General features: G+C 40.8%; 1 protein-coding gene across 1 annotated transcript in view; it reads right to left on the reverse strand.

Annotated features, from left to right (window-relative positions):
* Fam189a1 (family with sequence similarity 189 member A1) overlaps positions 1–25,375 on the reverse strand; it is a 455,203-nt gene that overhangs the window by 245,492 nt on the left and 184,336 nt on the right. The gene's annotated exons all lie outside the window — the stretch shown is intronic.

Here is a 25,375-nt window from a genome sequence, read left to right on the forward strand (position 1 = left end):
AGGTGAACCTGGCCATGGTGTGCTGCAGTTGCCCATCACACAGCCCTTCCTCTTTGTTTTCAGCAGTTTCCTATCTCACCAGTGAGCAGTGTTCTACTGACAAGGCTCTGGCACTTCCGAGACACTTACTCCAAGCAGCCCAGGCCAGGTCCTCTTTGTCTTGCCTCATGTCCTGGCAGCAGTCGTCCTTGCTCTGGTTACCTGTCCACATCATCACATGAAGATTCTATGTCTTTCTCATGTTGAGGGCCATCATTAGACCTGCATCCAGCTCCAGGCCTACCTTTCTCCCAGATGCACAACCCCCAGGGCAGACACAATGCCGTGCATTGCTGTTCAACTATACCTTCCTGCAGGCTGACCATGCCCTGGGACAAAACCCCCTCTCCTCTCCTGCAGCTGTGGGACCAACTTCCTCTCCTGCAGGCTGACTGTATTCTGAGATGGAACCCCCTTCCTATCCTGAAAGCTGACTGTGTTCTGGAATAGAACCCCTCTGCCTCCTGCAGGCTCTGCGCTCTCACTCTCCTGATGTTCTTCTCACTTTCCCATCTGCTTTTCTCTGTCACCTCCCTCCAGGGCTGTCCACCTTTCCCCAGATTCTTATGCCTTTTTCTCCTCTTCCCATGGCCATACAAAACCTAGCTACTATGAGGCTCCTTAAAGCCTCCTACTATATCTCCACAACCCAGAGCTCTTCTCTGATAGCTGAGCAGCCCACTGTCTGCAGCACCTTGTTACCTATACCTGTTAATGTCTTTCAACATGTCTGTAAGCCTGCCCCTCCAGACCTGGCACTCCTTATAACATCAACCTTTTATAACAACACATTTTCTTCTTGGTCATTCATGCCCAAATCCTCACCCCTACCACCTCCATATCAAAACAGGTCTAGAGCAGGAGGCTGTGGCTTGCTATTCAATAAGGCAATTGTTAGGAGTCCCATTATCACAAAAGTTTGGATGAGATCTTGGAAGAGTCAATCATACACAAGTTCCACTGAGGACTGGGAACAGGCAGTCAAGGACCTGACTGGAAGTTCACTGCATTTCCCCAGGCATTCCACAGGGACGGATCAGACCTTGGAGGTATATGTTTCTGACAGATCCACAAGGTCCCTTTGGACACAGTCTGCATTTTTCCCTTAACCACATACGTGTAGGAAGAACACAGCAAAGAAGCTCCACTGAGTGCATATAAATTCTCCAAACAGTTAGCACTGATAAATTACTTATGACTCTTTCTTGTCTCCCACACCTCCTCTTCACAACACTGCCCAGCTTCCCCTTCCCATGCCCATTGCCAAGGACAGCCTTGACATGTTTTTCAGGTTTCTGGGCAGCCAAGTCTTATGAATTATCTCAAAGGCCCTGGCACCTTTCTTTCTCTCTTGCCTTCTATCCCCAGTGCCAGAATACTCAAGACAGCTTCTGGGGTCAGCTTCATCACCCTCAGCAGGCGCACTGTGGCCTCAAGTCACTTGACAATTAGCTCACAGGGCCATTTTTTAAAAGGACATCTTTCTGGAACTCCCACTACCAGTTCCTGCTTGGCATTTCATATTCTAAGTTCATTCCTTCACCTCCAAATCCTTCTCTTTGGGTCAATCTGAAACTTCCACCAAGAATCATCATTTCCTGAGGTTGTTCTGTCACTGTGAGGTTGTTATATCGAAAGCTGCAAAGCTGGATCAAGCCTTCTTCTGAATGTCCATCCACCTGCATGTTCATCTCTTTCCCCTCTGCTGGCATTTACTTTACCTGCCCAGACAACCATGCCTACTCACTCACCTCTGCTCTGCGTCCATGATGAAATGTCCCTGTGAGAAGAGGCTCTCCTACTTCCTGCATCTTGGGAACCAAACCCTTGCTCTCCAGTTTTGAGATCCCATCATCCTACCTGAGGCACAATGTTAATAACTCTCCAACCAATTTAAAAGGGCAATTTGTCTCAATGCTTTCCTCAAACCAGCTGCTGCTTTTCTAATATCTTTCAGTGGTGAGAGAGTATATCATGGCATGTGAAGAAACCAAGCCTCATGGACATCACAAGAGAGAAGGGACTGAGGACCTAATACCCTTCAAGGGCATGTCTCCAATCATCTATGACTTTCCACTGGACCCCAGTACTCAAAGTGCCATCTTCCAATAGAATCATTCTAGGAACCCAAACTTCAACACTTAGGCCTTTAGGTTAGGTAGACATTTAAGGTCCAAATTATTGCACATACTAATGTGTTTGCAGTAAGATACTGGATTCTTTGTCTACAATATATGTATTTACTTCCTCTCTCTCTCTTTCTCTTTTCCTGTAGAAGATACAGACTCCCTGCCCCTCCAATACAGAAATACTGTCATGGGTTCTAAGGACAGAGGACAACCACATATCAGGGCTCAGAGGAGGTCCTTTAAGCTCAAGTGCTGGGAGCTTGCTCTCTCAAGATGCCTGCTCTGGTCCACTTGAGTCTTGGGGAACACATTCCTCAGAGCAGGTGGTAAAGAAGTTCAGAGTTGCTGTACATGAACTACTGCATCTTAGTGTGGGCTTCTTGTTCAACTCTGCCGGAGAGGAAGATGTTGCATACTCTGATGGCTCGGTGGCTCTGTGGGTTTATTTTAGATCACTTTGGAAGAAAGGGTTCTGAATTAAGTTAGCTGTGAAATTACCACACTATAAAACCCTTGACCCACTTAATTGACCAGTTTTGTTATTCAAAGTTCACAATTTACAGAGAATATGGAGGAATTGCAGAGGGTCAGAGGAGACCATCACAGAATTAAATAGCTGTGAAAAAAAAGCTAAAAAATGGAGAAGTGTGCCCTTGCTCAGAAAAGGGGGGGGGGATGCTTTGCTTCTCAGCACTTCTAGCACTTCTAAGGACATAAACTCACTCTTTTTCTGCATCTCTATCTAGCCCAGAAGAGGAAGAGATAAAATTAGAAATGAGACAGAAGTTCCTGCTGCTGAAGGTGATGAAAAGGAGTAATAGACTGTCACGAAGTAATGGCATCGTTAGAGCTGAAAACCTTTCTTTCCCATTTGTCGGGTACCACTGCTGGACACAGAGGCCTGGAATAAATTACCTCTTCACATCTTGTTCTCTAGCATGGAGTTGTTTTTTTTTTTTTAATGCCTATAATAGAGGTGGTTTTTTTTTTTTGTTGTTGTTGTTGTTGTTTGTTTTGATTTTTGTTTTTTTCCAGATCATCAAACTGGTTCAAAAGCAAACGAGAAGACAACATTTTTGGTAGGAAAGCAAGTCCTTCTAGAATTCAGACTTAAAAGCCATCTCAATTACCTTCCCAAAACATATGGTGGGTGTATGCAATAGCTCCGGTGAAGTCAATTTACTACCAAGAAACCAGTGTTCGCTAATGTCTGGGCAAAGAAACTATTGCAAAAACAGAGTGTATAATTTGCCTGTAGAGAGAGGAATCTGCTGACCCTGACCTTGAGCTTCCACAGCCTTTTTGATTGCTGTGCTTCAGTCTCAAGGAGGGGTGGACATTCCTGTTCCACTGAGCTTCTTGTTTCTTTCTTTCTGCATGTTGTTCCTCATCTGGAGCTCAGTGAGGCCTCATGTCAAGGTGTCTTCAGGTGTGTGATCCTTCATCTGTGTCTGCCTCTTGGGAGCGCACTGTCACATTGGCGCTGCTCTTCCCCTCTAACCACTCCTTCTTCACCACTCTCTCTCCCATTTTGTAACTTCAAATCCCTCTATACTCTTATCACTTGGGAACTGTACCAGTACCCAAAACTTGTAACACCCCAAAGGAAGGCTACCTTCCTTCTCAGCCCACTTCCCCCATGTAGAAAAATGATCTGTGTATAGCTTGTATCTCTACTCAAGAAACAAAACTATAGATATCCCCATGAAAGAAAAAATATCCACTAATGTTAAAATGTTTACAAATATTGTAAATAATTCCTGAGTCAAAAGAAACTCAAAAGTACATTACATCACACAGGCAATGTATGTTTCTTTGATATGAATCACTACATGTGGGCTTTCTCATTTGTTCTTGTGCTGCCCTGTAAGATGTTACCTTCTCACAGGGCTGATTATCCTGGAAGTAAATTAGCTACTATATTCATCGTTATATCTTCTTGTTGTATGAGTTAACCAAGTAACACATATGTTACTATAACACATTTAAAAACATTTTGATTCTGGCTAGAGCCCCTAATATGCCCATTCTCTCTCTTCCTGTCTCTCAAGTAAATAAATAAACAAACAAATAGTTGATTAAAAAAGTTTAAACAAATTCAAAGCAAAAAAATTAGCAAAGCAAATAGACTGCTGAATGGGGAAATCTTTGCCAGCTATACTTCAGTCAGAGGGCTAATAGCCAGGATTTATAAAGAACTGCAAAACTTAAACATTACATATTAAATATTAAACTGCCAGTTACCATGAAATGTACAGAAAGTTTACAAAAGAACAAACACAAATGGATAATGAAAATGTGACACATCGATACAATAGAATTCTAGTCACCAGTACAAAAAAAATGAAATTATGACATTTAAGGAAGTGGATAAACCTAGAAAGAATGAAGCAAAGTGACCCAATCTCAGAGAGGCCAAATCCACATGTTCTCAGTGATATTTAGTCACTAGCTTGTAAATCTATATGTAAGTATCTGCAGGGAGTCAAACCTGGATAAAATCTGTAATGATAGAACGGTAATCAAGAGCAAGTACAAAAATGCCAGTAGGAAACAGGGGGCAGCATAAAAAGGACACGTGTAAACAAAAGGGGGAGGACACTGGGGGAGGAAGGAGGATTGGAACAGGGGACAAGAATCAGCTAAAACAAATTACATTTGAAAATGCCAGATTAAATACCTACATCTTTACATGTTAACTAAAAATGAAAAACACTAAAGCAATTGGTTACCTGTAATGCTTCATATTTTATTTCATGCTTTAAGAAAACATTCTGAGAAAGCATCTGTTGACTTCACTAGAGTGCCATGACTTAGAAATTCCTTCAGTGCAGCTCTGTTGAGGTGAATTTTTGTAGTATTTTGTTAATCCCTAAACGTCTTAATTATACTCATGCTTAAAACATTACCTTGCTGTGAACATAATCCTATGCTGGTGGTCTCTGCTGTCAACAGTCTGAAAATCTTTCATTGTCTCATGACTGCCAGTGTAGCAGTCAAGACATCTGCTGTCCCTTACCTTACCTACTACTGTTCCTTGAGGGGGTGATGCTGGCCTTACTCTAAAAGAGCTGTATGATCACCTCCTCAAAATTGGTGCTCTAAAACTCTGCATATATAGGTGTGTGTTTCATAGCCAACATCTCTTCAAATATTATCACATCTATCATCTCTATCCTGGCCTCCAATGGCCATCCATTAATTCTTCACATTCCATGCTCTAAGTCTATGGAATTTTTGAAGTTTGGACTGAATGCATTTTTCATTATGAGATGAACATGAGACTTTAGTGGCCAGGGGTAGAATGTTAAGATTTAAAGTGATGTGTTTGAAGCTGGGCATGGTGACACATGCCTTTAACCCCAGCATTCTTGAGACAGAAGTAGGAGCATCACTGAGAGTTCAAAACCAGCCTGAGACTACAGAGTGGGTGCCAGATCAGCCTGGGCTATAGTAAGACCTATTTTGAAAAAAAACAACAAACAGAAAACAACAACAACAATAAAAGTTGGGCATGGCAAGTGTCTGTGATCCCAGGCTCAGAAGGTGTTGGCAGAGGATCTCTGGAACCTGTAGTCTACCTAATTGTATCAGTTACTTTCTTGTCATTAGGACAAAATAACCAGGAGCAGCTTAAGGAAATGGATCTAATTAGGTTTAGTTTCTGAGGAGCAAGCTCATTATGGCAGGGAAGGCATGGCACAGTAGGAAGCCAGCATCACACCTCACAATAGCAGGGAGGAAGCAGAAAAAGAGAACAGTAAGTGGGGTCAGGCTAAAATACCTCAAGGCCTTCTCCTAGTGGCACACTCCTTCCAGCAAGGTTCTACCTCCTATGAGGTTCCACACCTTTCCAGAACAGAGCCACCAACTGGGCATTAAGTACTCAAACACATGAATCTATGGAGGACACTTTACTTTCAAACCATCACACTAGTCTAGTAAATCAGAAAGTTCTAAGCTCAGTGATGGACCCTGTCTCAAAAAGTAAGGTTGTCTGGGGGCTGGGGTGATGGCTCAGTGATAAAGTGCAAGCATGAGGACCTGTTACAAAGCCCCCGAGTTCTTTGTTCTTTTATATATTTTGCATTTCAAGTTTCAATTATTTCATTTGCTTTCATTAGCTTCCATGTATGCATATCTACTATAGCTCTAGAATAGAAATGGAGGCATTTGAAACAGTACATAGGGAACAGTTTGTAGTAATGCTCTTTATTCTAAATGCACTTCTGAATTCAAATTTTCAAAGTTTTTTTTTTTTAATTTTTTTTTTAATTTATTTGTTTGAGAGCGACAGACACAGAGAGAAAGACAGATAGAGGGAGAGAGAGAGAATGGGCGCGCCAGGGCTTCCAGCCTCTGCAAACGAACTCCAGACGCGTGCGCCCCCTTGTGCATCTGGCTAACGTGGGACCTGGGGAACCGAGCCTCGAACCGGGGTCCTTAGGCTTCATAGGCAAGCACTTAACCGCTAAGCCATCTCTCCAGCCCAAATTTTCAAAGTTTTTATTGAGGTATTATATACTTCTGTTTAAAAGTAATTGGTCTGTTTTCTACTCTTGTAGTATTTTATGTATTTTTTTAAAAATATTATTTTTATTTATTTATTTGAGAGAAAAAAAAAAGAAAAGAGAAGGAGAGAGCGAGTACACCAATGCCTCCAGCCACTGTAAACAAACTCCAGACACATGCACCACCTTGTGCATCTGGATTACATGGGTCCTGGGGAGCTGAACCTAGGTCCTTTGGCTTTGAAGACAAGTGCCTTAACTAGTAAGCAATATCTCTGTGGCCATTTTATCTGTTTTTAATGGTCAGTCTAGTTTTTACCAAAAAAAAAGTTAGAAAGACTTTGAACCTGTGAAGACAAAAAGTCCTTGACTCCTCATCATGGAAACTCAGAAATAATAAATTTGTGCTATTCTAAGATACTAAGCTTGTGTAATTCTGTTATACAGCAACATAAAGCTAATATAGTTAGCTAATAAAACTGAGCATGAAACAGAAAGAAAAGCACTAAGCATTGGACAAAGGAGATAAAATTATTTCTACTAGAAAAAAAATGATTATCTAAGTAAAATCCATGGACTTGGAAGAAAATTAAGGGAAAAAGAGGGGAGAAAAGACAGAAAAGAGATAATGAAGGGTGAGCAATAGAAAGATGGGGAAAGAGTGGATTCAATGATTACTTGGCTTTAAAACTTAACATGTTAGAAATTGTACTAGTGGGCTGGAGAGATGGCTTAGCGGTTAAGCGCTTGCCTGTGAAGCCTAAGGACCCTGGTTCGAGGCTAGGTTCCCCAGGTCCCACGTTAGCCAGATGCACAAGGGGGCACACGCGTCTGGAGTTCGTTTGCAGAGGCTGGAAGCCCTGGTGCGCCCATTCTCTCTCTCTCCCTCTATCTGTCTTTCTCTCTGTGTCTGTTGCTCTCAAAATAAATAAATAAATAAATAAATAAAATAAAATAAAATAAAATAAAAAGAAATTGTACTAGTAATTCTATTTGCTGAGCACTTCCAATATCCCAGACCCCTGCCACATGTTTCCACTTTTTCTGTGTGTCCTGTCAATCTTAGCAGGTGTGTGTGAGTCTCATGCTCAGACACAGGAGAAAAAATGGAAGCACAAAGAGGTCAAGTGGTGTGTCCTGCATTATTGTGGTAAGCAGAGTTAGGAGAGAAGTGCTTAACTTATAGAAAATAGTTTCCCATACATGTGCAAGTAAAAGCTGTTATAAAAGAAAATAAAATTTAAAATTACATTTATAACAGCAAGATAATTAAAATAAGCAGATCTGATAAGAGATTAGCAAGGGTAAAATCAAGAAATTCACATTTATCTACTGAGGGACATAAAAGACTTCATTATTAGATGGGGCAAAACATTCATTTTTAAAATAGAAGCACTACATAATATATAAGTTCTGTGTAATTCTAATTAAAATGTTTAAAGGGATAAAGCATTATCTATGCAATAAACTGAACGGGCAAGTTACTTGGAAAGAAATCAACCTTTATTTTGGTCCTTGTGTGTGTGTGTTTATTCGTGTGTATGAATTAAGGTACACAGCACACATCTCGAAGTCTTGGGACAACTTCAGGTGTTGGTCCTTATCTTCCACCTTGTTTACAGCAGAGTGTTTTGTTTATCATTGCATTCACCAGACTAGCTGGCCTGTGAGCTTCCAGAAGTTTGTCCCATCTCTGACTCCCTTCTTGCTACGGGCATGCTAGGATTACAGAAGCCTGGCATAGTACCAAGATTTCTGTGGGTTCTGGGGTTATGAACTCAGGCACTCATACTTATGTGTAAAGTGTTTTATCCAGTGAATCATCTCCCCAGCCTACTTGGATTTTGCAGGAAAGATTAAAGAATTTATTTCTTTTAAGTCTGTGGCTTTTAAAAAAAAACACTCATGTGCAGGAGTATGAATCTTTGTTCTCAATCCTGCAGCTTGTCTGTACCTTTGACATGTGAGTGGGAAAGTATCTATCCCCATTCCTGCTTGTCTAAGGACTTACTTGGCCATGTGGGATGGCTTATGGCTCATAGAGACATCACTCATGCCCTCTGGCCTCTCCTCACATAAGTGGTCACTGTTCTTTTAAGCCTGGGTCCTACAATGGCATCGGCCCAAGCCCTACCAAAGCCTGTGGCACAAAGTGGAGCCATTCACATTAACCTGCAAACACGGAGAACATAAAGGCTTGCCACCTATCAATCAGTGAATTGTGGACAGTTTAAGAGTAGTATCATTATGGCAAGAGCCCAAGAGCATATTTATGACTTGAAAAGTATATAAAATACAAACACAATTCAAGTGGAAAAACATTAATAATGCATATAGTAGAAAAAACTGATTTTCTTAATTTATAAAGAATTCATAAACAATAATATAAAAAAGGAACAAGTCAATGGGAAAAATAACTAAATACTATGCAGAAAATAGTATAGCAGTGAATAAATCTATATTTAAGCAGGATGCTTAAAATGATTCAAAGCTTTTTTTAAAAAAAAAAGCAATAATATAGATGCTTTCTCCATCAGACTGGAAAAATTGTAAGAAAGAGGGAAAAGGTCCTCGTAAACATAACTGGTGATGGCATAATTTGATGGAAACTTCCTTGGGAGTAATTTAGAAATTTTTTTGTTTATATCTATTTATTTATTTGAGAGTGAAAGACAGAGAAAGAAAGAGGCAGATAAAGAGAATGGGCATGCCAGGGGATCTAGCTATTGCAAATGAACTACAGATGCATGTGGCAACTTGTGCATCTGTCTTACTGGGGAATTGAGCCTCAAACTGGGGTCCTTAGGCTTCACAGGCAAGCACTTAACTGCTAAGCCATCTTTCCAGCCCATTGGGAGTGCTTTTATAATATGCTCCCCAAAAATGCACATACTCATAACCAATGATCTCACTATTGGGAATTTGTTCTATTGGTGTACATGAAGTCTACCCTGACATAAGCCTGAAGTATAAAGGATGCTTACAGCACAAACCTGTACCGGTGTGGTGTGTAGACATAGAGGGCTACTTAAGCAACTATGGATAGTTGTATCTAGTGTGAATCTATGCACTGTGCAGTTTGAGGTACATCTGTTTTATGCCAATGAAAAATGACCTCCAAGGTGACTAGGCCTGATGTTCAGAGAAGGGTCCCACTGGAGTAAGTAACAAGAAATAGTAGATGTTGGTACTCCTTAATAAATATCTTCCCAGTATACATAAGAAACCCAGCAATAGGAAGCAGAATTGGGGATGAGTGGAAGGAAGACTTATTTTTAAACATGAAATTTTTTGGAACATTAATCTTGAATTCATATATGTATGATATAATTGCATATTATAAGTTATGCATATAATTTAAAACTGAATTCCACTTCTAGAAATTTCTAGCATTAACCAAAGGGTTATTTAATTTAAAAATATATATTTGCTTATATATTTATTTATTTCAGAGAGCAAGAAAGAGGCAGGTGGAAGGCAAGAGAATGAGTGTACCAGGGTCTCCAGCCACTGCAAGAGAAATTCAGATGTATGTGCCATCTTTACATGGACACAGGGAACTGCACTCAGGTCCTTAGGCTTTGCAGGCAAACACCTTAACCACTTCACCATCTTTTCAGCCTAAGTTATTTAAATTTTGAAAACTAGAAATGATCATGGTGTTCAGCAAAATAGAATTGATGTTATCTACTGGGACTTTCCTACTTGATGCCATGAAATCATGCTTTCAAAGTATCTTTAGTGGGACTGGAGAGATGGCTTAGTGCTTTAGCTATTTGCCTGTTAAGCCTAAAGACTCAGGTTCAATTCCTCAGAATCCACATAAATACAAGGGGACATATGCATCTGGAGTTCATTTGCAGTGGCTAGAGGACCTGGCATGCCCATTCTCCCTGTCTGTCTGTTTACCTATCTATCTATCTATATATCTGCCTCTCTCTCTTATAAATAAAGAAATATATTTAGTGGCCTCAGACATACACTCAATGAGTGAAAAAAGAAAAAGACAGCCATGCAACATACTGGAAAACCGATAATGCCCCTCCTTTCTATTAGGTGCATAAATGCATAAGACACTGATAAATACATTTATTAAGAAACAAGGACCTGCATCTCAAATTCAACCAGGTTCTCTCTGGTCCTTGGAATTCAGGCTTCTTCCTTTTTATTTTCTATTCCCCATGTTTACATACAATAGAGAAAAGACATGATTAAAACCAAAACTAACAATAAATAGTTGGCTGTAATCTTTTAAGGGGAAGATCAACCATGCCAGTGGAAATAACTTACCTCCAAGGCCTCCTGACACAAATGGGAGACGTGGACAGGGCCAAACTCCAGTGCTTGCACTGCAAAGGTCCTTGGCTCTCAGACAGGGACAGGTTCTGCATCCTAATGCCTACTGGTCTGGTCTGCATAAGGGGACAGGAAGCTAGACTATCAGACCAGCATGTGTAGGCAAACGTAGCAGGCTGACAAAAGGGATATATGGTGGGATGGGAAGATCTGATGTGTTCAGAGAGATGCCAGCCAGGTGGCCATGAGCAACTACTTGTAGCCCCTGTTCTCTGATAAAGGACAATGAATTTCATAAATGAATATAGATTTAAAAGATGAGCTCTAACCTGAACCCTAGTACATTCAAAAGTCTCTTTCCCCTCTCTGACTAAATCTTGTGTCAGAAGTTAAACAAGAAGGGGAAAGTATAATCATTCTGGTTGGAAAAGAATATTATGTAAACCATTTGAAGATCATTTTAATTCTTTTCTTTTAGAAACTGCTTCTTTCTTTGAGCAATCAAAACAATGCATTTGTTGATACAGAACATTAAATCCATTAAAATCACATTATGTATAATGAAAAGCTACCTGAGTATAATTATGTGAGCAGATTCACAGACCCACATCACCTTTTAAACCCACTGGAATTACAGTACAAACAGAACCTGTCTGGGAGAGAAACTGCTCCCTAGTTTCCAAATAATTATGAATAAAAGCCCCATGTGCTGATGTTATAAACCACATACTATGCAAACTTCAAGGGCTGGTCTGCTCTCCATAAAGGCATCTTTGCCTGGACTTTAATAGGGTCCCCAGAGCACAAGCTGAGCTATCACAGTGAGCTCCAATGTGTCTCCTTCTGGGAATTCTGCCCCAGGAGAACGTTGTCTGGGTGCTGGACCCCAGAGGATTCTGAGTTCTCGTGCTGTCCTTGTGGTTCCCTGCACCTGGGAGCTCTGTTCCGCAGCCCAGGCTAGCCTGGTCTCTCATGCCTGTCCTATGCAGAACATGACTTCTATCTTCCAACCTACCACAAGGGATGCTTTTGGGGTTTCTGATCACTCTCACTGATAACCACCCACATTGGAATGACACTCACTAGTGAAGTGGTACCCCTTCTGTTATTTCTGCATTCAGCACCCACATTATGACTGCATTAATACTGTCCATAACGGAGCCACAAGGAGTATGCTAATCATAGAACCTTTTCAAAATCACATCATAGAAATTGATTGGACTTAATCACTTCATTTTTCATTTGTCTGACAGAAATTCTTCCTGAGTTCTTTGAGAGACAGAGAGACAACTGTTCACTGTTTGTGTGCACTAAGTGCTCTTCCCACTTGGGTGTGTCCTTAGGTAGTCCCAACTACCACCCCTTCCTCACCTGGCTGCCCCTTGGCCTAGAACACCTAGGGATCCCAGGGACTCCGCTGCAGCACACTGTGTTCTCCTTCATCTCTCCCCTGGACTAAAGCCATTTTCTTAAGCCTTTTTAAAAAATTTTTAATTTATTTATTTGAGAGCGACAGACACAGAGAGAAGGACAGATAGAGGAAGAGAGAGAGAATGGGCACGCCAGGGCTTCCAGCCTCTGCAAACGAACTCCAGACGCGTGCACCCCCTTGTGCATCTGGCTAACATGGGACCTGGGGAACCAAGCCTTGAACCGGGGTCCTTAGGCTTCACAGGCAAACGTTTAACCGCTAAGCCATCTCTCCAGCCCAAGCCTTTGTCTTTTCACATGATTGGGTTTCTTGGGACAAGGTCTTGCTATGTAGTCTAGGCTCACTTGGAATTCATAATCTTTCTGTCTCAGCCTCCTGAGGGCTGGGATACAGGCACGTGTGAATGCACCTGCTGTTTCTTAACTTGTTGGACTATAGTTGCTAAATAACTTTTGGATAAAGGACTCATGGCAGTCAAATTTTTGAGACCTGTACTCAAAATGAAGAAGATGGAGAGGTGGGACATAATGGCTCCTGGTATATGGCTTGGAGCTCTCTGGCGGGAGGAAGGTCTTGGGTTTTCATTCATTACTGAAGTATGGAGCACTTGACTTGGCCCTGGATGGGCCTTTCTCTCAGTTCTAGAAACGTGGCATGTTGTCACAATGCCCTCTCCTCTGTTTCCTTTGATGTGACACCTTTATGCCTCTTTGGATTTTTCTGCCCTCTCTTTCCCACATTTCCAACTTCCTGGTATTTTTCTTTTAATTTTCTTACAGATTTTTCTCAGTGCTTTCTTTCAATATTTCATATGAATTTTTGAATGCTTTCATTTTGAAAGTTTTCAAGTAATTACAAAGTAGAAAAATAAAAATCCATCTCTTGACCTTAATAATCTTGCCATGTTTGCTTATTATCTTTTTCTTTGGGATGAATTACAAATTATGACACTTTATCCCCAATTCTTTTCAATTTGCATGCTGAAAAAGTAAGGACATCTTTCTATACAAAACCATCGACAAATCTAAAATGACTATTGGTAATAAAATGTCTTAATATGATCCATAAATTTTAATATCTTAGTCAGGTATGGAGGTATATGTCAGTATCTCCTTAACTTTAGAGGATGAGGCAAGAGGATGCCTTGAGTCTGTGGCCAGCTTGAGCTGCACAGTGAGTTTTAGGCTAGCCTGAGGTACAGTGTGACAGCCTATCTCAAAAAGATTCCAATATCTTATCTTGCACATCTATATTTTTTATGTTTTGTGGTTGTTCTTATTTTTAAGTTTATTTATTTATTTATTTATGTGTTTGTGGTGTGTGTGTGAGAGAGAGAGAGAGAGGGAGGGATAGAGGGAGGGAGGGAGTAAGGAAGTGAGGGAGAGAGGAAATGGGTACACCAGGGCCTCCTTCCATGGAGTACAAAATCCATACACATGTGCCACTTTGTGCATCTGGATTTATGCGGGTGCTGGGGAATTAAACCTAGGTAGATAGGCTTTACAAGAAAGTGCCTTTAACTGCTGAGCCATCTCTTCAGTCTCTGTTGTTCTGTCTTAGATGGAGCCTCAGTCTGATGCCCAGGCCTCTTGAACCCAAATGATTAACTGACCTCATCTTCCAGAGTGCTCCAACCACAGATATGCACGCATGCAACTAGCTGCCATGGCAAAGCTTATAGTTTATGTATAGCCAATAGTTCCTGCAGCATTTCTGGTCAGCTCTCATTTTGCCCCATTCACTGTACTATTCCACCACTTGGCATCTAGGTTTCAGGGTTATATATTATATTTTTGTGATAGATATGTTCACAGTTTATTTCTAACGCTTTAAAAAGAGGGTTTTTTTTTCTTTTTACTAAGTATCATAAACTCTCCCTATTTCCTCAGGAATCTCTTGTTTCTTCTTGGCCTATAGTTCTTTCACAGTTAGGCTGCTTAATCCCACTCATCCCTCACAAACTCCTGTTGCAATTTTAATGTAAAATAATCAAATCTAATTTAGAACAAGAGATAGTCATCTTTACAATATTGACTCTGTCAAACTCCATTCAGTGTCTTTCTAATTACTGAAATCTACTTAATGTCTTTCAGTAAAGTTTTATTCTCTTCTGCATATACAATTACACATTCTATTAGATTTATGTCTAAGTGATTTTTGTATAGTTGGAAAATATGCTCTGTCAGACATTGGCAGGGCCTTGGGTTAGAGCAAACCTAAGCTGTCTGACACCAAGGCCCCAGACTATGGAGGGGTCGCAGCAGCCTGAACCACTGGTCATATCTCGGGGACCAGACCAGCAGAGGGGCTCCTTCCCTCATTCTCGGGGGTTGCAGTGAGCCAGGATCCTCCCCCAATTCTTGGAAGTTGCAGTGAACCTGGACCCCCAAACAAAATCTCAGACCCCAAGATCAGCAGGAAATAAGGCCACTTCCTCCCCAAGCACAGGATGTCTGGACATTCAGATAAGACTTAGGCTTTGCTCATAACCCTGTGACCTTTGGCAAGTTGCCTAGGAAACTCCTTATGTGGTATCAGCCAGCACCTTGGCACAGCCCCTCTCCCTGCCATTGCCTACTTACTGGAATGAAAGTCCCCATATGCTAATTAGGCATCAGCAAGCAATCTAGTACTTCCAATCCCCTTAGGACCCTCTTCCCACCCTCAACTGCTTATAAACCCATTTCCCTGACAATAAACCAAGAGCTGTTCTCAGAAACTGTCTCCCGAGAGTGATTCTCGCCTGCTCTCTACCCCAGTTGCCTGGGCACCTTTGGGGGACCGAAGTCTGCCCAAAGGGAGGACCTAGGAACCCACAATGCTCTTTAAGTTTTATACTTCCTATTGTTAAGGTATAAAGTACAAATAACTAATTTGGGGAATATTAATCTTTTGGCTAACCTGTAGGTAAACTAAATTCAAGTACTCTCAGCCTATCTTATTCCTGATTATGTTAAATTTGTTTTGACAATACACTTTTGAACAATGAATGGGTCACTGAAGAAATCAAGAAATAAATAAATAAAAATTCCTAGAACTGAAGACACAGTGAAAGCAGTTCTAACAGGAAAGTTTATAGCACTAAATGTCTACATTACAAATAAATAACTTAATGATGTGCCTGAAAACCTTGGAAAAGCAAGAAAAGAAACAAAATCAAAAGTACCAAATGGAAAGAAGCAATCAAAACCAATGCAGAATCAATGAATAGAACCAAACAAAAAAAACAAAAAGAATTTATGAATCAAGGATTGGTTCTTTAGAAAGACAGACAAGGTTGGTAAACCATTAGCCAAATTAATCAAAAGAAAGAGAGAGAAAACCCTACTCAGTATATAAGCTGAAAAAGGAGACATTACACAAATATACATGAAATTGAGAAAATTAAACACCTATATTCTGTTGGGTATGGTGGTGCATGCCTTTAATCCCAACACTTGGGAGGCAGAACTAGAGGGATTGCTATAAATTTGAGGCCACCCTGTGACTACAGAGTGAATTCCAGGTCAATCTGGGCTAGATAGAGCAAGACCATACATTGTTAAACAAAACAAGACAAAAAAACCCTAATTCCCAACAAGTTAGAAAATGCAAAATGAATGGAGGAATTTCTTGATGTATATGGCTTACCAAAGATAAACAGATAGATGATAAATATTTTAATCAGATATATAATAAGGAATGAGATTGAAGAAGTAACTGAAACAATCTAACAACTAAAAAAAATTCCAGGCCGGGCGTGGTGGCGCACGCCTTTAATCCCAGCACTCAGGAGGCAGAGGTAGGAGGATTGCCATGAGTTCAAGGCCACCCTTAGATGACAAAGTTAATTCCAGGTCAGCCTGGACCAGAGTGAGACCAAACTTCGAAAAAAAAAAAAAAATTCCAGGTCCATATGGGTTCACTGCAGAATTCATCTAGACATGTATATAAAAACTGAAACCATTGTTCCTCAAATTATTCCAAAAAGAAAACAGTAAAAGGGGTAAAGCTTCCAAATTCCTGTACAGCGCAAGTATTACACTAATAGCAAATTCCAAAGGAAATGTAAAACCTCCATAATGAAAACTGTAAAATGCTAAAGAAGAAACTGAGGAAGACATGAGAAGATGGAAAGACATCCATGCCCTTGGATTGGAAGAATTAGTGTTGTGGAAACATCCATCTTATCAAACAAAATGTATAAGATTCAATGTAACTCTGATAAAAATCCCAGCACCATTCTACACATGAATAGAAAATATAAACTTAAAATTCATATGAGAGCACAAAAGACCCTGAATAGCCAAAACTAGCCTCAGAAAAAGAAAACTGCTGGAAGTATCACCAGACCTGATTTAAACTTATATTACAAAGAAATAGAAGAAAAAAAAAAAAGAAAGAAAATGAAAAGAAAAAGAAAAAAAAAAGCATGGTACTAGCACACAAACAGACACATAGAACAATAGAATGGATAGAAGATCCCAGTATAAATCCATACAAGTATGGCCACCTCGGGTTCTTGGGGTTTTTTTGTTTGTTTGTTTGTTTGTTTTTTACAAAGAGGCCAAAAAACACACATTGAAGAAAAGACATCGTTTTCAACAAATGGTGCTGGGAAAATTGTAGATGAATGAATCTATACCTCTTTCTCTCACCATGCACAAAAACCAGCTCCAAAAGAATCAAGGACTTCACATTAAGACCAGTTCCATGAAATGATTAGAAGAAAAAGTAGGGAGAACTCTTCAAGATATAGGCCTAGGGAAGGACCTTTTGAATAAATGTCCATTAGCCCAGAAACTAAGGCAAACAATCAACATATGAGACATCTTGAAACTAAAAAGCTATCAACCAGATCAACTGACAACCTATAGAATGGCAGAAAACCCTCGCCAACTATACATTTGGTAGAAGTTTAACATATAGAACATACTAAGAATAAAAAAAAAATCAAAAACTGGGCCATAGAACTGAACAGAGAATTCACAAAAAGTAAACAGAAATGGAGTTTTTTATGTTTACATTCATATTGTAGTGTTATCTCGCTTTTGGTCAGTGAAGCTTCTTTTTGTAGATGGCAGTGACTGCTGGAGAGACTGAAAGCTCATCAAAGTGATGAGACACAGCAGTTAAGTGCTCAGCATTAAATGAGCATCTGTATCACATCTATCAAGGTTCAGGGACCATTGTGTGACAAGGCAGCAGAAAGAATATAAGAGCCAAAATAGGGAGTGGAGTGCTCTAGAACACTGTCATGCAGACACCGAGTGGCCAGTGCATTCATGACCTCACAGCAGCTGCTGAACAAGGCCTGCCTACCTCAGCTCTGCCAACATGCTGTTGTGGATGCTGGAAGGCAAAACATATCATAAAACTACATCAAGATAGAAGAGCAACAACTTGGAAAGAATGGGTCCCGTGGAAAGGATGCAGGAGAGGGGGGACAGGAGAGAGAGTAATACTATCATTCAAGAATCAAAATACATTATATACATATAGAAAAGTTATCAATACAAAAACCTTTTTAAAAAATTGCAACAGTTTTGGGGTGGGCTGAGGAGATGGTTCAGCAGTTATAGGTGTGTGCTTGCAAAGCTTGCCAACCCAAGTTCAATGTCCCACACCTACACAAAGCCTGATGCAAAGGAGTGCACACATCCATGATCCCAACATGCCTCACAATATAAGACAGAGCCAAGAGAATCCTGGAGCTTGCAGGCTAGCTACACTGACATTTGTTTGCAGTGACAAGGGACCCTGTGTCAAAGAAAGTGGAAAAAGTGCACAGACACCTCGTTTTCCTCTGACCACACACATACACAGTGGCACACACACACACATAAACACACTCACTCACTTTGTTGTCCTCTGACCACATGCACATGCCACACTTTATACAAACACCATGCCGCACCTACTATACACCTGAGCATATAAAACAAAAGAAGTGTGAAATGAAACAACAAATGAACTAAGTAGCCTTTGGAAGTTTGGTGTTTTGTTTTTTTTTTTCTTCACTCCTTTGAGAGTGCCTGTTTGCTAAAATTCCCACCTGGCACTCCACTTTTTTCTTTGCTTCCTCTAGACGAGGTTCCCTTTTCTGTCCACAGCATCCTGACAGATCACAGACCCCCAAGTCAGCACACTCCTGCCCTCAGTGCTGCTCTTTTAAAGAAGTATCTGGTAAGTCGGGTGTAGTGGTGCACACCTTTAATCCCACCACTTGGGAGGCAGAGGTAGGAGGATCGCTGTGAGTTCGAGGCCACCCTGAGACTACAGAGTGAATTCCAGGTCAGCCTAGGCTAGAGCAAGACCCTACCTTAAAAAACCAAAAAGAAAGAAAGAAAGAAAGAAAGAAAGAGAGAGAGAGAGAGAGAGAGAGAGAGAGAGAGAGAGAGAGAGAAAGAGAGAGAGAGAGAGAGAAAGAAAGAAAGAAAGAAAGAAAGAAAGAAAGAAAGAAAGAAAGAAAGAAAGAAAGAAAGGAAGAAAGAGAGAAAGAAAGAAAAGAAAGGGGAAAAAAAGTATCTGGTAGTTACACCTCCTTCCTCTATTCTCTTATTTCTCTATCCAGTTCATTTCCTTCAAGGAATTTATCTAGTGTGTAATAAATTGTTTTTCAAACAAGAGGTCTCCTACCCCTCTGTTTTTTTCTTTGGATCTGTGACCCAAGTAACCACCCAAACCTTTAGAATTCCAAAAAAACACCATGACTTAGGTTTACCAATTCACCCTTTTGAACCATGCCCAACACCCCTCCAAACCTTTTACAACTTTAACGACTCACTTAGTCATCCTAAGAGGAGGATTACCCAGGGCAGTGTGGAGCAATGAACGGACACTTGGTTAGTGTCTGAGCAGAGCCAAGGGGCAGCTTGGCCACAGACTTCACATGGTTATGGTATTAAGTAAGCATCAATGCTGAGGAACATGCTACCTCTTCTCTTACAAAGAACCCAAGTCTCCAAGGTATGAAGTAAGCCACCCAAGGACACAGACCTCATAAATAGATCATGTTGTCAACATGAAGAAGCATAAATTTCATGAGAGAGTCAACAGGTAAACTGCAAAACTAGACCCAAGAAGCAATTCTGAACTGAATAGGACAATTTCAAGTCTTCAAGACTTATTTGCAACAATCTGAATTCTAAAAAGAAACTTTCAAGTGGCCACAATAGATAAGTAGGTGCACATTACATTGCACATGTAATTCATGGCTATTTTCCATATAAATCTTCTTAAATCAAGATTTGATTTTTCTCTTATAACTCAAGCCTTAAAAGAACCGATATGAATAGGAGTGAAGACATGGGCATTTATGCTCCTTTAATTGCATTTTCTGCAAAACTCTGCAATTCTATTTTTAATATTTGATTACACCATCAATTGAACTATATTCCACAAAAGCAATTATGTTTGCTCAGCAAAAAAAACAAATTCAGAATGGAATAATGTGTGGCATACTAACAACTGTAAGAATAGAGGCAATTTAGGACATTTCAGAGTAATGATTGGGATAATGTGTTCAGAAATTACAACAAGCATGCTTCAGTGACACACTCTCATGGAGTCTACTCGAACCTAAGCTGTACATGTCCCAAACTACAAATGAACAGAAAGCACAGTGTTGGATCAAACATTAATAGCAGCACTACTAAAACCCCAAACTTTTATCCAACTTGCTCGATTCACCAGCTCTTTCCATGTACAAAGGCAAAATGTGACTGAGCATACTCTTCTTTTAGGGCTTTGTCCAACTGCCTGAAAGTTATGAAGTGGGATTATTCAACCAATGCAGGCATGGCAAGCAGCTGGTGAGCCTCTCCCACGTCCTCATCACTCATGCGTCACCTCAGGCTGAAAGCAGACGCCACCTTTGGGAGCTTTTCTGCTGCAGTACTCCTCGTGCGCTATTTGGAGTTTGTACTGGTGTGCCATAGCTCACCTACCCACTGACCATAAATAAGTGACTACAGCATTTAGAGGGATGCAACAGTGCTTGAGACACGAGTCTAAAAAACATTTTGTGATTTTTTCACAGGTCCTCCCCTCTCCAGGTCACGTGAAGAATTTGGCAGCATGTCAGTATCCCACGAACAGCAGAAAAAGCTGGAGAAAATACAGAAATCAGTTCTTTGAAAGTGACTGAGAGCAATGAAATTCAAAGAGACTGCAAAGAGGAGGGAAGCTTCCTCCAACAGGAGAGCTAAAGTACAGCTTCCTATAGACATCCATCTTGCCAGAGCCTGGCTAGAAGCAGGAGCCTGAGGACTCTGGCTTTGCAACAGGGAAAGCCAGTGTGGGGAGACAGCAGCAGGGCTGGAGGAGGAGATATGGGGTCCAAGTACAGGGTCAGCTTCTCCACTGGGATATTTTTCAAATCCTAAGGTTAAGATATAAATCTTGAGAAAGATCCACTAAAAAGTAGCATAGAGCAAGAGATGACAGCTGGGAAGCATGAGGGGGAGGAGGCATTCTGAGGAAAAGGGAGAGCCTTGTTTGAAAACCTATAAGGCTAGAGTGAACAAAAGCAAGACTGCCTGAGCCACGCTGCTGGCCATCTCTGCGATAGCACAGTGCCTGCCCATGTAGGGTGATGATGGCCACAGAATGAAGTTAGCTGATGAACTTCAGACAATTTTGTAACTCTGTTGTAAAAAAGAGATGACAAACAAAAATAATTACTTTTGGATATTAATTAATTTATATCAGAAAGAGAGAGAATGGGCATGCAAGGGTCCCCAGACACTGCAAATGAATTTCAGATACATGCATCATTCGGTTCATCTTATGTGGGCACGGGGTAACCAAACCCAGGTCATCAGGCTTTTCAAGCAAGCATTTAACCAGTGAACCACCTCTTCAGCCCTGCAAAGAAGAATTTGCATCTGCATAATTGGAGGGAAAATGATTATGCCAAAATAGAAGATAGACTAGTTGAAAAGAAGAAGGGATTAAGTGGAGGGGGGATTCAGGAGGGGGAAAAGAAAAGGTGGTAGGAGGGGATTATGATCATGGTATATTGTCTGTATGTGTGGAGACTATCAATAAAAAGTTAATAAAAATAGTATTTCACCAGGCAACTATGACCTGTAAAAAGAATATGAAGTTAAAACATATAATACCTGGGGCTGGAGAGATGGCTTAGTGGTTAAGGAGTTTGCCTGCAAAGCCAAAGGATCCTGGTTCAACTCTCACATGTAAGACCATGTAAGCCAGATGCACAGAGGGGTGCATGCATCTGGAGTAAGTTTGCAGTGGCTGGAGGCCCTGACATGCTCGTTTTTTTTCTCTCTCTCTCCTTTTTTCTCTCCCATAAATAAATAAAATATATTTTTAAAAACATAAAATATCCCAAATTAATAACTCAACAGATGGGCTTAACAGAAAATGAGACATAACAGAATACAGTACTCAGACTTATTAGAAGACAACAATTAAGACACATACCTTAACTGAAACATAAAAAGGGACAAAATTATTAGGCCTAGAGTGTCATTCAGTGATGGAGCATTTGCTTATTATGCACAAGGTCCTGGGTTTTACTCCAAATACTAGACAGTATAAAAAGAAAAATTAGAGAGGTATAGGGCCCAATGAAAACATCTAATATGTGTGCTTCAAGCCTCAGATAGAGAAAAAAATAATTAGCACATTAGTTTGTTGCTATAATAGCTTTGTATGACAACATACTTGAGAGATTTCACTAATAAGGAGTCATAGAGGTTCCAGATCATGATAAGTGGCCCCATTTCTTTGGCCTCTGGTAAGATAACAGATCCCGGTAGGAACATGCGGCACAGCAAACTGCTCACCTCACCGTTCTGAAAGCAATACTAAAATCCCCTTTGGGCTTAAGATATGAGGCCCTCTCCTTCGAAAGTCTCTACCACCTCCTGTCTTGGGGACCAAGCTTAAAAGTTATGTATGGGCATCTGGACCATCTTCCATACCCCAAATGGCAGTTATTATAACAAAACACCTGAGGTAGAGAAACTTTACAGAAAAGAGGTGAACTTTGTCTCACAAGAACCTGGTTGCAGTTGTCTTACTGGTAGATATAGGGAGAATACACATGGTCTGGCTTCTCTCCCTCTTCTTATGAAGCCACCAACATAACATCATGGAGCGCCACCTTAGCCACCTTATCTTTCTTTCCTTTGGGGGGTAAATGTAGATGTATGTATACAAAATGTATGTGTGTGTATATGTGCTGATATGTGCACGCTCTCCACACAGGTGTATTGGCCAGAATAGAATGTCAAGTGTCCTTGTTCTCTATGACCCTTGCTTGAGATAGCACCTCTCTCTGAACCTGGAGCTGCCACTTTTTTGGTTAGACTAGCTGACCAGTGGACCCCCAGTGATTATCCTGTCTCTGCCTCCCTCAGGAGTAAGGTAACATGCATATGTGGCCACACATGGCTTTTTAGGGGGGTTCTAGAGATCAAACTCAGACCTCATGCTTGTGCGGCAATTGCTGAGCAATCTCCCCTGCCCCAACTTCATTTGATCTTAATGACCACACAACAGCCCCAACCGCTAGCAACATAATCACACTAAACTTCTACACTTTTGGTGTCTCATGATAGGAGTCAAATTTTAACACCCAAAGCCTTCACAAACCATATCCAAACCATAGAAGTAAAGGTTAAGAAATGCTGGCAGAGGATTTCTAAAACAAAACATCAAATCACAAATCATTTAAGAAAATCTATAAAGTCAAGCTGACCAACCACATAAAAGAGAAAAACAATGAAGAATGTAGAAAAGTCTTGAAAGCAGCAAAGGGTGGAGCTGAGCATGCACACACAAGTAACTAAATGTCTGGCAATTCCTGACAAGTGACAGAAACCACCTCTTAAATACTGAAAGAAAATAATTGCCAACCTAGAATTCTACAACCAAAATATCCTTTAAAAGGAAGGACTATAAAATAAAGACCAGACTATTTTGGGCAATCAAAGCAGAATTTGTCACCAGAACCCTGCACTAAGGAAGTGGTCCAGAGGACCCAGGTAAGCAGAAAGGAAGGAATCTGGATGGAAGGGATGAGCGAATGCTGACTGATCAAACTTCACAGGTGGTAGTGGGTAGACAATGTGATACAGAAGAATCCTGAGCCATCCACTGCACAATAAAGGCATGAGAACAGTTATGGATGCATCACAGAACAGGCAGAAATTCTACCGGGTGTCAATGGGCACCCCTGGAATTTGGGCCCACTTATTATAGAAGGACTGGTGGTGGGCTGATTACAGAAAGAGATATAACTTAAAAAGTAAAAACAACAACACCAAAAACTCAGTTTCTTTGACAGGTTGCATGGGGTGGGAATCCCTCACAATGATTCACCAACCAGAAGGGAAGAGGAGAGGGAACTCCCTGGGAAGAGGAAAGTCAGAGAGGGAGGCTGCATAGCCAGATGCTGTCCTGCAGCAGCATGGTGGCAAGCTCCGGGATCAGTAAGAGACCGCTGCACAAGCAAGACTGCACCGAAAAGCGATGGAGCAGAACACTCACCTTCCCGTTCTGGCCACCACAGGTGAATGCACCCCAGCACAGGCGAGCTAACCCTGACTCAGGCTAGTACGGGTGCCTCAAGGGCACACACCCATGCGTATACTACACAGACTATGTTCTTGTTTTATTAGATAAAAGTTAATTTATAATGAAGTCAATATGAATATGCTTTTTTCCTTTTTAGTAGCATAAATCTTGAAATTCCCAAACCACACAACACTAGCATTTATAAGACCTGTGGGGAAGCAGCTGATTCTGTTACATTTAGTGTGTTCTAAATATAGAGAGAATTAATTTTCCTAAATTATGCCAAAATTCCCAAATCTTTTCAATATTCATGGTATCACAGGGAGGGAAACCCTAAACATACCAAAAGGATTAGGATCAGCTAATTTCTTTAGTTCTTGTTTCTTGAGTAGAAGATACTTGGTGCTAGAGAGAAGCCAGATGCTGAAGCCAGCACAAACCCTGGAAAATCACTCAGGACAAGACTGCACCAGCTGACAGGTACAGAGCTGGAGAAGGACAGGGAGAAGGATGCCATGCCCCTATGTCTGCCTCTTCAGCACCATTGAGTCTGTGAGGGGCTTCTGAGTCCAAGCTAACATCTGAATTTCAGAGAGGAGTTCAAAATTTGAGAAAACTCTTGGAGTTTTGAGGAGGAAACCAACAAGCTTGTAAGTTAGGAGAGGGAAGACTAAGAAAGATCCTGGTGACTGCAAGGTCCAAAGAGCCTTCTATAATACTAGAAGTCACTGGCTCTTTCCTGAGCAAGGGAAACTCCATATCCACTACCATTTCCCCTACAAAAACATCAGGAAAGTTTTATTTATTTATTTATGGAAACAGATACTTTCATATCTGTAGACTAAGATGTAAAGAAAGTGACAAGGACTCAATCCAATGGATTTGAGAGTACAAAATTTAGGTAAGTCAAGGTGGTGTAGAACCCAGAGAGCTGGAGAAAGAACAGGAAGAGCACTGGATCCCATGGCCAGCAGAGCTGGTACATGTGCTAGTGGATCTCATGGGTCCAGAAAGGCTCAGGAATGACACATATAATCCTGTGAATAATCTGCAGATAGATTACAATGTTTTCTGCATAGTACAAGATCCCAAGGACACATACACAAAGGGTCCCGTAGTCAATGAGACCTGAAAATATGGCACAGTGCATCCCTGTGAAGAAAACCGTAGCATTCATCAGAGTAACCAATACTCTGGAAGTCCCATCATAGGAAAATAGAAGTTCAGCCTTGAGCAAGCAGGTTTTCTTCAATATGACCTTGGAATCATTTTTAATTCAAAAGCACATATTTAACATTTCTCCTGAGCAGTTACTTAGTGCATATGCAGTAGAAAATGTTAGAGAGGAAAATGACAGTGGGAATTCAGAGAATGATAGGTAGGTTGGGGCTTTTGCTCTTCAAAATGTAAGTACCTTTTTATGACTATATCAATAATAT

The sequence above is a fragment of the Jaculus jaculus genome, chromosome 3, assembly GCF_020740685.1.
Source record: "Jaculus jaculus isolate mJacJac1 chromosome 3, mJacJac1.mat.Y.cur, whole genome shotgun sequence".
Lineage (NCBI taxonomy): Eukaryota > Metazoa > Chordata > Mammalia > Rodentia > Dipodidae > Jaculus > Jaculus jaculus.